At 42.0% G+C, this 13,544-nt stretch overlaps 1 protein-coding gene across 1 annotated transcript in view; it reads right to left on the bottom strand.

Annotated features, from left to right (window-relative positions):
* LOC310640721 (prominin-1-A-like) overlaps window positions 1-662 on the bottom strand; it is a 48,491-nt gene extending 47,829 nt beyond the window's left edge. Inside the window, exons 1-2 of the mRNA XM_083363209.1 lie at window positions 643-662; window positions 422-460 (exon numbers count right to left, since the gene is read on the bottom strand). The gene's annotated coding sequence lies outside the window, so the exon portion shown is untranslated. The remainder of the gene's footprint in view (window positions 1-421; window positions 461-642) is intronic.
* Between the last annotated feature and the right edge of the window lie 12,882 nt (window positions 663-13,544).

The raw sequence follows: 13,544 nt of genomic DNA, 5'->3' as shown, positions 1-13,544 counted from the left end.
CCCCACAGCTGCAAGTCTTCCCTGGATTAAGCAAACCGGGCTAGATGAAACGGCACTCCTGACCTCTCCACACAGAGATACGATAGATAGATAGATGATAGATAGATGAGAGAGAGAGGGGTAGCGGCGAATCGCGCGGGTTCAATCCAGAGCAAGGCGCGCTTGTTGCTCAGCTCCGATTTAGCCAGGCTACGAGAGGTTCCCGCCCCGCGATTCCCACCCTCGGTTTCCCCGGCCCTTGAGAGCAAGCGATCGCGCGCGCGACCGGTTAGTAAAATCTCAAGTTCCCGTCCCTCCATCAGTTCCTAGATCTCACTTCTTTCTGCGGAAAATTCACAAGTCGGAGTAAGTGGGGAGGATGGACACCCACCCACCCCCCCGCCGCTTCCCTCCCCGTCGGAATAAACGAGGTTTAGCTCACTTGGCGCTGCAGCTCCGCGAACACTGGGGGGCGCCGCGCCTGCGAAAGGAGACCCAAATCTGTTAAGGAGGGTCGACGCGAATTCCCATCGCGGATTTGCCCCGTACAAGGTGGAGCTGGACACGCGAGATTAGTTTCGCTACCCTTGGGATTTTATCCAATCCCCGCCCGGCCCTTCCTTCTGCGCCCTCTCTTTCTGGGCGGCCTGGCCGTTCTCTGACCTCCAAAATGTGACTGGTCGACTCCACCTCAGCCCGGAGCCAACTGGAGAGAGAGACGCTTAATGGTTGGTTTCCTTAACGACGTGAGCGTGGAGTCCGAAGCAACCACGACTCTTAGACCAGCGTTTCCCAACCTTAGGAACTTGAAGATGCGTGGACTTCAACTCCCAGAATTCCCCAGCCAGCATAGCTGGCTGGGGAATTCTGGGAGTTGAAGTCCACGCATCTTCAAGTTCCTAAGGTTGGGAAACGCTGTCTTAGACTTTCCAAAGCCGGGAGTTTGGAAGCTCCCGAGAACTATTCGCTCCCATTTTCTCCGCAGCCCCCTGCACAGAAGAGTTCTCGTTGACTTGTTTTTCATGAGAGGTGCCTCTCGGGTTCCAAGGAAACAAATCTTAGAAAACTTTTTTTTTAAAACGTTTTCATGGCGAGAGGGGTACGGTCGCCAAGGGCCCGTCTAACGCAACATCCTCCTTCAGCAAACGGGACTTCAAAGGTTTCTCAACAAAAGTTGCTTCGCGCTTCCTCTGTTGAAAATGCGCCCTGAAATTGCAAAGATAGCCTGTAGTTGGTATTTTTCGGTGTTAAATGTCTCCAGTTGTTTTGTTGTTGTTGTTGTTGTTTTAAAAAAAAAACCTAAAAGCAATCCAATTTTAAGCAGTATCTTTAAAATTCCTCAGAAAGATAAGACGTGGTGTTAAAAGCAGTGCTTTTTTTGTAAAAGAAAAAGGTGCCGGAACTCACACATGTCATACAACCCGCCTTGCCTACCCTACAAGGTTCCATCCAAAAAAAGGTGCCGGAACTCCGTTCTGAGCGTTCTATGACAAAAAAGCCCTGGTTAAAAGCATGGAATTCGTGGACCTGGAGGAAGAAACCAAAAGTGAGATAATTCTGAGAATATGAAATCCACCTAGTTACAATTTCCTTGAATTGGGAATAGAGAAATGACATTGAAACTGGACACCCAGATAAGGTGATAGGATGTTTGAAGTTGTGTCCTGGGTTGAATCTAGAGCAGCTGAAATGAGGAAAATATATTGCTAGCCTCATGTTTGTTTGTTCTTCCTATTTCTTAACTGCCCATCTCCCTCAGAGGTGTTGCCCTGAGATATTTTCCTAAAATGGACTTAAAATTTTTCTTACAGCCAACATATCTTATTTTGGTTCTTCTGTGATTTGGAGAGCTTCTTGGAGCTGTCTCATAGTGGTTAACTTCCACATAGGATTGTCCAAAAATAAATTGGGCTCTTGCGAGAAGGGTCTTCTATATGTGACATCAATTCAAAAGTGAAAAAGACTTTAGAATAATTAACAAGGACTGAATCTGCAGAAGACACTGAATTGCAAGCTAGCTAATTATATTTTAGCCTATCATGTCAAACAAAGATAAAAAAAGTGGTTTGGGAAGATACATAAGCCTATCAGCCACATACAAATACTGATTCTTTAGCAACCTTGCTAATTGCCACTGCCAGGACTTAACACTTTCTAATATGTGGCTTTGGAGGTGAGGGCTCTGCATATATGCTGCTCTCATGGAGCTGTTTTCTAAAAAAAATCAGTTACAGGTGAATGTACTGATGTAGGATTCAAAAACACTAATTTGGCCCGTACCTGGTTCCATAGACGTTCACAGATTTTGATTTACCAGTGAAGGTGGAGTTAGGATGGAAATCAGATGCTAAATATTATGAGGCCACTGCTACCTGCCAAGGAAAGTCCAGAGACATAATTTTGTTCATGAATTCAGAGGGACAATCCCCAGAAAATCTGGTGAGAAATCAATACAGGTAGTCCTTGACTTACAACCACAATTGTAAGTGGTTGTTGTGGCTAAGTGAGACAGTTGTTAAGTGAGTTTTGCCTCATTTTATCGCCTTTCTTACAACCGTTAAGTAAATCACTGCAGTTATTAAGTTAGTAATAGGATTGTTAAGTGAATCTGGCTTCCCCAGAAGGTTGCAAAAGGTGATCACATGACTCTGAGACACTGCAACTGTCATAAATATGAGTCAGTTGCCACACGTCTGAATTTTGATCATATGACCATAGGGATGCTGCAACAGCCATAAGTGGGGAAAAACAGTAATATATCATTTTTTTCAGTGCTGTTGTAACTTCAAATGATTACTAAATGGACTGTTTAGTAATTATCTGTCAGGATTGTCTGTAGTATCTCCTAAGCCCTATTAGGGCAGGTATCTAAACAGTGATAGAGGCTAATACAATGCCCTCTCCTCCTTTACATGAGAATAGGGAGAAGATCCAAAATAGCAGAGCAATTGAAAGAATAACGACAAAGAGGGCCAAGAGAGAGGCTTAAGAAGTCTGTTAATGTCTGACTATGCTGGAGGCCCAGCAAGAAAAAATAGTGCCATCAGAACAAGAAGCTAGGGGTCACATTTTTCAGACAACCAGGAAGCTAAGTGTATGGGTTGGCATCACACATTTGGTGGTGTGTTTTGGAGGAATTGGGATGAGTTTTTGGAGGTTAAAAAGGTAAAGGTTCCCCCGCACATGCGTGCTAGTCGTTTCCAACTCTAGGGGCCGGTGCTCATCTCCGTTTCAAAGCCGAAGAGCCAGTGCTTGTCCGAGGACGTCTCCGTGGTCATGTGGCCGGCATGACTAGACGCCAAAGGCGCACGGAACGCTGTTACCTTCCCACCGGAGTGGTCCCTATTTTTCTACTTGCATTTTTACGTGCTTTCGAACTGCTAGGTTGGCAGAAGCTGGGACGAGTAACAGGCGCTCACTCTGTTACGCAGCACTCGGGTTATAGGAGGTTATAGGGCCACAAAAAAAGAATTTGAGGGGCAAACACTGCTCATTTAGGGTCTGTGAAGAACAAAAGACACAGAGTGGAGCATTGAGCAGGCAACCCTCTTGTGATTATTTTAATGTTTTCTGGAAATACTCAGATTCAGTGTTTTGATTTTCCATGATAAACTATATTTCTCTCTTTTATTGTTTTGTGGAATGTTTATTACTGAATATTACCAATTAATAGTAGACAAACATTCTAACTTGGGGTGAACACATAGTAGTTTCGATTCTTCTAGCAGATACTTGATGATTTCTGATTTAAAATAATTTAACTGACAAAATTTCACTTGCTCTGCACATTTAGGGTACTAAGATACCCTAATATATTATAATGGGATGCATTGCATTATGTTACATTACACCACACCAGAGGTCTTCAAACTTGGCCCTTTTATGATTTGTGGACTTCCAACTCCCAGAATTCCTCAGCAAGGCATGCTGGCTGAGGCATTCTGGGAGTTGAAGTCCAGAAGTCAAAAAAGGGCCAAGTTTGAAGACCCCAGCATTACACCATTTTCATGGGATACACTGACTAAAACATTTCATCATCCATCTGCCCTTTTATTTCTGGCCTCATTTAATTACATCACAGTTTTGGCCCAGTTGATTCTGACTTGTGGATCTTGGAGCACTAATAAAGAGGAAAGTACTGCAAATGCAAACTCTGCCATTACTTACTATAAATTCTAACACTTACCTCTGGAGCTAAAGATACCACTTCATCAATTCATGCTTATGATAAAAAATAATGCTTCAAAAATATATATTACTATTCACATCTACAAATAGCCATATTTTATTTATTTATTTATTTTAATTCCATTTATATCCCGCCCTTCTCCGAAGACTCAGGGCGGCTTACAAGCTTAGCAGTAGCCTTCATTCTATGTATATGCATGCTTATTAGGGCTTTCACACACACCCCAAGCGGCATTATTACAATATGAAGGTTCAGTGACTGTTGGCAAGAACAGAGGGAGACAGAAGAATTTGTGAAGAGAACAAAAACACAAGAGATAAAAATCTACAGATAGGAAGAGGAGATCAAAAGAGGCCCATCATAGCTAGAGAAGCAGAAGACCCCAGAGTGTAATACATAATGCTGACCAACATACCCAAAGCATACAGTACTTTGTGCATTTTTAAATTTCAGTCTGAGCTCCATAAAAACATAAAAACACCATTAAAAAAACAGAATCTCAAAGAAACTGAGCGTCTGGCTGTATACATATGACACACTGAACCGTCACCACTAAGCCATATTTTAGCTTAGTATTTTGTGCAAACACCGTATTGTATGTGGTTCTGGTGGCCTTAGTTTGATCTATTCACTATACGGCACTTGTAGAACCTTACAACATAAAGTAGAAGCTTCTACTGGTACTAAATGGAATTTATTTGTACTGTTGACTTGATTATATCCGTCCTGTATCAGCTATATGAATTGCCAGAGCATTTCTGGTTTCCATTCAAAGTGCTGGTGTGCTCTTTCAAAAATTAAAATTATTAAAGGACAGGTGACTTTTCATTTTGTCAAAAAAAAATTAGTAACTTTTCATAATTCACATGGCTATACAAGTCAGACTTTTGAAATAAAAAAGCACGGGTGTGGCAATTTTATTAAGTATGAGAAAATTATATCTTAAATTTGAGGAAATGATGTGTTAGTGCATTTATTTTAAATCTGAACAGGAATTAGTGAAACAAGAATTAGTGAAGTTATTACTGCACCCCTCCTTTCCTTTGCCATCTAACCCAGGACAAAGTGTTTTATTTAGTCTCTTTTCCAGTGAGAGGAACTAGACCAGGGGTAGGCAACCTTGGCTCTTTTATGACTTGTGGACTTCAACTCCCAGAGCCGGCTCAGGAATTCTGGGAGTTGAAGTCCACAAGTCATAAAAGAGCCGAGGTTGCCTACTTCTGATTACTAGACCATCCCCTTCCACAGCATTGAGGTATGGTCCTGTATCACACATGATAAATGGTCCTGGCAGAGTCTGGAGAATGAGGCACTTCTGACAGAAGATTCTTGTTCACTTTGCTAAGAGTGCCCTGAGGTAGAGTGAAGCCCTGAGAGTCTGAACTGCTTTCATCCTGGCAGAAGGGCATTCTCTTTGAAATCAGCTCACGCCTCTGGAAAACAAAATATCACTTTGCAAAACAAAACAAAATTCAAATGATGACATTTAACAAAGATTACTGAAGAAAGAATAAAGCTTTGCTTTCATAGTTTGCTCTCTGCCCTCAAAACATATGCTTTGCTGAAACTACAGTAACCTATTCTATTGGATGTGCTCTTTCCTAATGAGGAAAAAAAAGGTAATTTCTAAATGATTAATATTTAAACTTAAAATGGTAACATAACAGAAACCTTTGGAGAGATGGAAGATTAGGTTTGTGTTTTTAATGGTTGCCAAACATGTCAGGTTTTACTTTCATTAGATCAGCAAGAATTTCTTTAACAATCCCAACGATAAAGTGATTTTGGTCCTTTCTGAAGTATATTGCTGAAATGAGGCAAGCTGAGGCAATTGTGTGGAAGGGAAGACAGCCCGACTATCTGGTAAATAGATAGGGGGGATGGTAGTGGCAACCTATCAAAAAACTCTGAAATCTCTTGAAGGTTGTACCAACACAAACATGGGTTTTAAGGATTGCCTTCAAGGATATTTTTTTTAAAAAAATCAGTGTTTTCAAGCTATTCTAATAATACACCGAGGACTTCTTATAAATCCAAAATATTTTATTTTGAAGAAAAAGTGTTTTAAAATGTTATTTCATGGTCAATATAGGTGCTTTGGCAACATGGGACATGTAAAGACCAGTTTTATTTGTTGACAAAAGAGGTGGGAATGTCTGACATGAAGAAACATTTGTTGGCTTAGTGATCGGAGGCAGTAAATGCAAATACAAAGCAAACAACTTCTGCAATTGAAAAGGGTCACACAAGTCAGCAAATTGTCTCTCTTCCTGATCAGGTATTATCCCTTGCTCTAGTTTTGTGGAACATCAAGAACAAGGACAAAAGACACCTAGGTTTATAAGACAAAACACTACACAAATTAAGGCTTGTTATCCAAGCAATTAGTTAAAAAATAATGGGTGTGTCCTTTATAGCAACAATATAGAAAAGGCTAATTTCAGAGTACCTATTGGAATCTATGTGTGTAGGAAACGGTATGTATATGCCCAAGGCTTTCAGTTCCACTCCCCCAAGAACCTTGTGGGGCTAATTCAGAGCGTGTGTTACCACATTGTTTTCTTAATGTCTAGAATAGCATATTAAAAAGCTTGCTACTAAATCTGCCTGGTTTACCTACCATAGTGCTTACAGACAAATATAAAAGAATGGACAATATCATCATCAGTGTTTGGGAGGTTTTGGCGGATGATGAAATTCACTTCGCACCTGAGGCCAACTGTTGGCCAGACTCACCTCAAATGTTGTTCAGGAGTACCACCTGTTTCATTTGGACTTCATGGGTCTTCTTAGCAGAGGAAAATACCATAATCTTGCTTGTAAATAGGCAGTTAAGAAATATCAGCAGGTATGGTGATAATATTTGCAAAATCTAAACTACTATGGCTTATACTTTTGACCCTCCCGCTAAAAAGGTTGCTGTCCATCCAAGGATCTCAGGGCAATTAAAATATACACACATACATATACATTAGGAAAAGCACATAGATCATGGCTTCTGGAGTACTTTCCAAATCTTTTTACCACTAGAGGCATTTTTATTTATAACACAATAATGTGTTACAACATATATGTGCGTATCATACAATGTGGAAGTTATATGCTCAACTCTATTTTCACATGATGAGGAAGAAGGGAAGAGGCTTCAAGTGGAAGAACAGGTGTTGAGACATTGCCCAGTTCTGTCTCCCATTGAGGGAGATTTGTTTACTTCTACAATTCCTGGCCCAATTTGGGCCAAGTTCTAAGACAATCTTTCTTTCTTTTGCCAATTCTCTTTTTACACTAAATGTGCATCTTGCATTCTGTACAAAAAGCAGAGAGTTATCCTGTGGATAAACAAAGAACGTGAATATTTTTCATAATTTGTAATATTTGATTGGCTTTGAAAGAATCACAAAACAGGTATCATCTCCTAATTGCACTAGAGACAGAACTAAGACCTTCTAACATCAGATCCAAAAATTACAAGGAAGAAATCAAAGAAAGAAATCAAATAAAAATTGAAGAGGTAAGAAAATAGAGACATGTTGGGTTCTGTACTGGTCGTGATTTTTCTTTTTGTGGCGTCTTTGAGTCAATGTTGACTCCTGGTGACTGCCTGAACAAGTCCCTGCAGTTTTCTTGGTGAGATTTCAAAAGTAGTTTTTCTAATGCAGTCTAAAGAACTATGCCTTTAATTTAAAGGTCTAGATGTGCCATATGTCTGTCTCCTAAGTCCAGATCTACCACATTCGTCCAGTGGGATCAGAGTCATAGGAAAATGGGACATACCAGAGATATCCCTAAGGATGGGAGGGCGAAGGGGGTGGGAAAGACCAGTTTCTGCTGAATATTATTTTCTGTAGTCGCTTCTGCTGAAGAATGCTTGAGTTAAGCCAGAAGAATTAATCTTACAGACTTCAAAAAAGAGGATCATGTGGCCGTCCTATAGATGTCTGCCAGGACAGCATTATAATCAAGACCAGCTGAGGCAGCTATATTCCTAGAGAAAGGAGCTGTAAGGGAAAGCTTATTTAGTTTTTTCCTCAGCCAGTTTGAGGCATTCATTCTTGTTGGGGATGACAATAAAGAGGGGGAAAGAAAATCTCATCCTCTACGGGACACGTTTAATAACCTAAATGTGCTGAAGGTGGTTTATGACTCTTAGAACCTGCCTTGGGCATTTTTGCACAATTTGGGGGAAAAGATTATTTAATGTTCTGGTGGGAGGGTACTCATACATTTTGTAGGATAACTGGGTGAAACCATCCTTAGGACAAGTTTGATAGGTGGTTTAATTCTTCAAACCTTTTGCTCAGAATTGGTGTTTGCACATGCCACCCATTCTACTGATGAGGAAGATGTTTTGCTAGGATGGGTTTGGGGCCATTTGTTGCCCACCTCTTCATCTAGAGCAGGGGTAGGCAACCTCGGCTCTTTTATGACTCATGGACTTCAACTCCCAGAAATCATAGCATAGCTGGCTCAGGAATTCTGGGAGTTGAAGTCCATGAGTCATAAAAGAGCTGAGGTTGCCTACCCCTGATCTATAGTAATACATGGCTAATTCAATATTTTGTTTCATGTAGGGCAGGCATGAAAAGCAATGGGAATAGTTTGGAATTTTGCTGTCCTTGCTTTCATTTTTTTTAATTTGAATTTTTATCCTGCCTTTGTTACTTTGTAAGTAACTAGGCCAGTGGTGACGAAGCTTGACCGTGCCCAAACTGCAACCCAAAACCCACTTATGTATTGTTGGGTGCCGGGCAGGTGTGGCCTGCTGGGTGGGTGTGGCCCACTGGGTGGGCGTGGCTATAGTACTCATGGCAGACTGGGATGGCCAGGGTGGGCGTGGCCAGCTTGATGTTGCCGCTGGGGAGGGATAGCTGTGGGGCCTGGGCAGTGTTGGGAGAGATCCAGGGGGTCTCTGGCAGGTTGGGCAGTGGGCAGCAGGGCGTCTTGCTCAGCTTATGGCTTGTGGGGGGAAGGGGGCAGCTACATCCCCTCCCAAATGCTGCCATCTCATGAAAGCAGGATGAAAACTCCAAAAAGCGACGAACGGCTCCATTTGCCTGGCAGGGCAGGGGGTGCCCTTGCACTCGGAGATGCACGGGAGGCTACTGCCTTGCTTGCCGTGCTGGGGCTGGGCTGGGCATGAAGCCTCCTCGCTGTTTCTTCCCATGGTGGACATTGGGAGCGCCCACCCCACCTACCGCTCGTCCCGGGACAGCTGCTGCCATCTGGTGCTCTCCAGCCTGTCGCCGGCCAGCCGGGCGTGCCGAGCTCAGGCCTCAGAGAGATGGAGGCCGGAGGGGAGTGAGAGCCGCAGCTCCTCATCTCTGCTCTTCTGCCGCAGATGCCACAGCTGTGCTTGCCTTGCTGGCGGGCCTGGCCTTCCTTTCTTTCCCTCTCTCCTTCTTCCTCCCCTCCTTCCTTCCTCTCTCTCTCTCCCTTTCTCCAAAGTCCAAACTTATGTGTCCTCCTTTCCCTGCTAGCCTTCTGCAAAGCGCAAATGGACACTGCTTCCTACTTGTCCTCTCCAAACTCACGCCCACCATCGCTTCCAAAGGCCGTCTGCTCTCTTTCTCTCTCTCTGCACTCCTGCCAAAACCTGCTTTTATAGGTTTCCCTCTCCCCACCTAGCTCTTGCAATTGTTCCCGCAAGAGCACTGTTGGATTCAGTTTCCCTGCCATCTCTAGTTCCCACTAGTCAGGCGCATGTGGAGAGGGAGAGAGGAGTGTCCCTCTGGCACACATGCTGACAGGGGGTCTGTGTGCCCAGTCTGGCATGCGTGCCATAGGTTTGGCACCAGGGAACTAGGCTATGTACATAAATAATTCTCCTTCCTTCTCCTCTTATCCTCAAAACATTATTAATCAGGGACAAGTCTTTATCTTTAGTTGCAATTAGAGCATCATCTTGAGCATCATCAAACAACATGCCCACCTTTGTTCTCAGAATGAGAACTTGTAACACTCTAGTTTTCAGCTGCAGTTCTCTTCTGATGCCTACACAATCTATCAGTCTTCTGCCTGGGAACTAGGCCCTGTCGAAACCAGCAGCCCACATTTTGGAGTGATAAACTGGTCCAAAGGCAGAAATCCTGACAAAGATTGAAGTAGCCAGGGAGGCCCTTGTAGCTAGGACTGTTGTCTCATGTGGTCCATTTTCCTGTCCTCTATTTGAAGGTGTCCTCCTTGTCTGCATTTATGGTGGCTTTTGAAACCAGTGCTGCTTTGAGAACATCCACTGAGGGGTGGGGTGGAGTGAATAGAGCCGGTCTAGGTCTAGATACAGGGCTGCCTATGGGAAGGAACAGAATTTGGCAGCCAGAGAGAATCTCCCACTTGGCCTCTTAGGAAGGGCATGTTTGTTGAACAGTTCTGGGGAGACTAGGTATGACAGGCTTGCTAGCCCCTGGGAAGAAGTCAGCCACCAGCAGGTTCAGCAGAGGATCTGACTGGGCACGTGGGGAGGAGCTCTGTGTATTTTCTGTCAAGGTTCCATACACTTTCTTGAGTGGCTGGGAAAACTCTTGGGCCTCAGGAATGATTGTGTCTTCTCTCTCTAACTGGGTTTGAAAGTGCTGCTATGGTACTTAGCACTGCCAGTACTTCTTTATTGCTTCCTCCTGCGCATCCCCACACTCCTTCTCCAGCCATGATAATTTTTAACCTAAATTTAGCAGTTTCAGAAGAATGGTAGATGATTTCTCAGAAATAAATTGAGTGACAGATCCTAGGTATGGAGCAAAACCTGACCTGTGACCATTCACTTGGGTAGCTTACGAGGTGGCTAAAACTCCATCATAGGAATCCTGTCTGGCCATTCAACCCCATGGAATGGTTGTTCTTCCTACTTAAGCAATGCTCATCATGAAAGGGAACAAAGCTGGAAAATCCATAAATGATCTTACAAGCCAAAAAGGCAGTGCCATTCTGCAGTTTTACTATTAAGACTTAAATAGGGTTTGGCAGTCTAGGCAGAATAATTTATGCCAGCCACTTTTCTGATGACTCAATTGCTGGAGGAATGCATGTTAATGCTGTTCCTTGAAAGAACCCTGTATTTTGTGGAATAAATCACGACTGGGTTCATATTAACCTAAAACATCATACTTACCAGGAAAAGCACAATATGCTAAACCAAAGCCAAAAAGCTAAATTACAGCTTACAATAGGGGTGGGGGAACCTGAGGCCCCAGGACCACTTGTAGCTCCCCACTCCCATTTTTTGCCATGCACAGAGAGCTACTTCTAAGTACAGGTGCTAAAAATCAGCAGTATGATTTCCTGCGATTATAAGGTGCGATAGACAGGGATATATATATAGTAGTCCGGTGTAGTCCGGTGTGACTACAGCCTGTTCAATGGCCTTTGAGATAAGGCTGAAAACAGGAAATAAAGATTTGCCCCATGTTTGGGGCCTAGCAAGGTAATCTAAATAGTTAACATTTGACTCATATACATACATACATACATACATACACACACACACACACACACACACACACACACACACACACACACAGTGTAAGTTCTATGATGCTGTAATTTAGAAACTAGAGATCTCTGGCTCTATCAATTTTGGTTCATCATTCTACCCACAAAAGGTAAAGTGAAGCACTTGGATTTCCCACTTTGCTTAAGCACATATGTTAACTCCTTTATTGTGTGGGTGTGGAGTTCCATTTTTAATCTTTGCCAAAACCTTTAAAAGCCTTTGAAGTAGATATGCTTAACTGTAGAAATGTAACTTTCACTCTCTTATCTCAACTTTAACTCAAGAGTTGTTCACAACCTGTAGAACAAACTGTATCACTGCATATGGCTACAATGTTCTTTAAAAAAGAAAACGCAAGTGCCATTTTTCTATTTTTAGATTTTGGATTCTTTGACAAATTCTTATTCTACAGGAAACTTTATTTTTACAATGGGTGCGGCTGACAGGAACACCTTTGTATAGATTAGCAATGCATGAGAACAGAAGTAGGAAGCAGATTTACAATCAGCAGATGGAAGGTACGGCCACACTGTTCTGGCTTTGATATGGGATTTATTCTGTCTTTGGGGGCCATTCCTTGATACTGTGATTTTGTCTAGTATTGCACTGAAATATATTACATAAACATTAAGATGTTGAGTTCATAATACACAAAGCACATTCTATTTCTCCCCCATTATACATGTATTCTGGAATGCAAAATAGATTTTATAATATAATTAAGTTTACCAACTTATTAAATAGAAACATAATTCTCCAGCTGTCTGCACTGTTAGGACGGTTGATGCATTTTTTCTTTGCAATAGTCACAGGAAAGTGACAAGTGGTCATTTCCAGGAGACATTCCTTCCACACATATACGGTACCCAAAATGCAGCCCAACTGTTATTTCTTTCCCAGTGTTCATTAAGATATCCCAGGACAGGGAGTCATTTTAGCACTAACTTTTTCCCTAACTTGACGTAGGGAAAGAAAATACATACAATAAATGGTGGATCGTAAGCTGAACATGAACCCAACAGGATGATGCAATTGGAGAAAGAGTAAATATATAATGTCAAGATTTACAGAAGTCTTAGTTTGGTACTTAAATCAGGATGATACTGACAAACTAGTTATATTCAAAGGAAAGACACCAAGAGGAGGTCTGGAAATAAAAATAGGAACAGTTGGGGGACCTGGATATCTTTGGCTTACAGAACACTGCAAGGAGACATAATAGTTTTCTTAACGGTAGTATCTGTAATAGAAAAGATTGGGCAAAAATGTTTATAGTTGTTCCACCAGTCAAGACAAGAAACAATGAGTTTTAGTTATTTTTTTGTTGGACATAAGTGGAAACTTTCTTAAGAGTGATAGTTGTCAACTATCAAGCAGACTGTCTCTCCTTTGCTAAGATGTTTAAAGAGAGGCCAGATAGCAATCTGTCAGGGACAATATATAGTAGAAGTGGATTCTTGTACAGGGCAAGTAGTTGCTAGTATATTATCTTTAAGATGTTTTCCAACATTGATTTTATCATTCTAAATGAATAATAGATGGCACTTGAATTTTTCAAGCACAAAAAAGTAGAATAAGCTGATATTCAAGGTTTCAATGCTAGTTAAATGACAATGGATAATGGGAGTAAAATTCAGTGTTATTTTAAAGGATGTGTGTTTATCCATACAGTAATAAAACAATGAGCATATACTTTATTAGTGATGTAAATGGTCCACAATTGAAATGCGCCCCTGATACCAAGTGTATGTGTCACCAACATACCACAACGAAAACTAAAAAAACATTAAAAAAAACATGTACAGTACCTGATCACTTTACAACGCAAGGCGGTCTGTTTTTCATGCCCCTGTACTTAGACTAACTGAGTGGATTCATAAATGGTACAGA

This window comes from Vipera ursinii, assembly GCF_947247035.1.
Source record: "Vipera ursinii genome assembly, chromosome: 5".
In the NCBI taxonomy this organism is placed as follows: Eukaryota; Metazoa; Chordata; class Lepidosauria; order Squamata; family Viperidae; genus Vipera; species Vipera ursinii.
Note: the sequence above shows the minus strand (reverse complement) of the source record. Positions and strands in the feature narration are given on the sequence as shown.